Below are 2,368 nucleotides of genomic sequence, written 5' to 3'. Positions count from 1 at the left end.
AACCAGATCCCCCTCCTCTCCGAGAAGAACAGATCACCCCTCCCATGAACCGACGCAAAACCGATTTTCCTCCGACTGACCAATCACAGCGCCGTGCGCCATGCTGACTCCGCCCCTAATCAGCCTAGAACGTGGCTTTGTTCCAAATGGAGCGCTTTCTTCCATCCTGAGTACAGAGACACTGCAGTTAGGCTGTTCTGAAACCCTTAATCCAGCAAGTACATCCATTTATTATCATTTATTCTAAGATGTGAGTGTGGATCAGATGATAGGCCTTATAGATCCTGGATCCAGAGGACAATCCTGATCTTATTGTCTGCCTAGGGTTTTCTTAAATGTTCCCCCACACTGTGGGTTATCTCTGGGTTCCCTGGTTTCGTCTCATCTAACAAAAACACACCAGGTCGTGGATATGATAGACCCCTAAAAATGATGCAAACATGAGAAAGGGGTCTTGATTGACAAGTTGCCAGGAAGCATCATGGTGCTTGTTATCCAGAATCATATTCTATAAATGTATTTGTATTAGCACATACAAAGATTCATTCCTGTCCCTAAAACACGTGTAGACCTCATCAGTCACACGTGACAAACAGGACACACTGAAAAGCAAAACACTGATCTAATCACAAAGCTTTTGCTCATTTTTATGATTCTGGGGCAAACAGTTGCATTCACCCTCACACTGTCACTGAGTTTCCCCCAGAGCTCTGCAAGCTGCAGCTGCAATGAAGTGACCCTTATAGAAATGCTTTTCTTGCCAGAAAGAATCTGCATCGCTAGACTCCCCTCTTTCAGAGCTCTCGAGTCATCTGGAGCTTTCGAGTGTAGACAAACCCAATCCACTCAGTCGGTTAGCAATACAGTGCTGCTCATCAGACTAATTGAGTATTGGTTTCATTCATAGAGCCGCCAGTGAAAGTTCAGGTCAGGACCCCCTAAAAAAATACGCCCAGCTCATTAACATACAAGCAGCTAAGTGATTAAACACCAGCTAATTATATTAAAAATAAATTATTAAGGTCATTAATCATTAATAATCAGTTTAAACCAACATTCAGGAAGGTAAATAAATAATCGTATTAGTATATAAAAGGATTTGAATGATTTTTTTAAAATTAGAGGTTATCAATATTTTATTAACTTAATGATACTGCAGATTGGCTTTTTCATTTTCCGTCCAAAGATATTTATTTTGAAAGTCGGATTAAATGTTAATAAATCTAAATTTATTTAAAGCACTATTATTATTATTATTATTGTTGTTGAAAATTTGCCTGTACTAGCTAGGACTTGGATGCATTGTTGTGGCTACAGGATATGTGTATAAAAGTGCAAAAATGTATCATAAAACTCTACTGTATGTAGACGCTACCAGTTGTCTCTCATTCAATTGTTACAAGACGTCTGAAAGATATCGTAATGATAGCAATCACTAGCTGCCATCTCTAGAGACGCAGGATATTATTATCCATTATTCAGACCCCTTCACTTGTTCACATCTGAACCATTTTGATTGGAACCTGACTCCATTTACATTTTTCATCATTCACAACTTCCTAATGAAATCTCGAATTTAGCTACGTAGTCAAACCCTACGTTATCGAACACCAAATTGAGCACACGTTTGCTTTGAGTAGTTCGAGATGCCTCCAGAAATTGCAGTACCCCTGTGGCACATTTAGTTTGACAAAGACACCCTTTGCATCAAGGTCCCTATAAAACACAGTGCATGTAGAGGCATTAAGTACTAAGAGTGTGTACTGTGCTTATACATAGATCTGAGGGTATAAAACAATTTCTGTTGCTTGGAATGTTCCCAGGAGCACAGGGTTCAATCTTGAGCAATGGAAGCAACCGAGCTCTGATCAAACGCATGACCACGCTAGAATGTGACCCACTTCAGAGCTTTATATGTCCTCTACAATGATGGAGAAACTGCTCAAGGCTGAGTACAAATAATTACTAAGATAGAGGGATTAGACAGATCCAATTCCTGAGAAAAGGACAGTTGGGAGGACACATTAGGGACTTTAAGGGGAGAAAAAACCATTAGGAAAAAATCTGGTGAAAACCAGATACTCCTTGTGAACTAGTTAGTTCAATCTCTAGGATGATGGTGGGAACATGATGGAATCATGTGCTTCTCAGTGACAAAGAGGGGGGAAATGGTCAAAAATGATGAAAGTATGAATGCAGCAAATGGTCCCTGAAGAAATGTTCACCTTTCAGTGGGACACAGCATACAGCCAAAACAAAGTCTCCCAAGTATCTGTGGGGAGGCATAAAGAAACCAGACCCTCCTTAGTGAATCTATCAGATCTTTTTACTTAATTATGAATTGTGCAAATTGAATGCATTTTCGGTT

Source organism: Silurus meridionalis, chromosome 25 (assembly GCF_014805685.1).
Source record: "Silurus meridionalis isolate SWU-2019-XX chromosome 25, ASM1480568v1, whole genome shotgun sequence".
NCBI lineage: Eukaryota > Metazoa > Chordata > Actinopteri > Siluriformes > Siluridae > Silurus > Silurus meridionalis.
The sequence above is the reverse complement of the archived record's forward strand: the minus strand, read 5'-3'. Positions refer to the sequence as shown.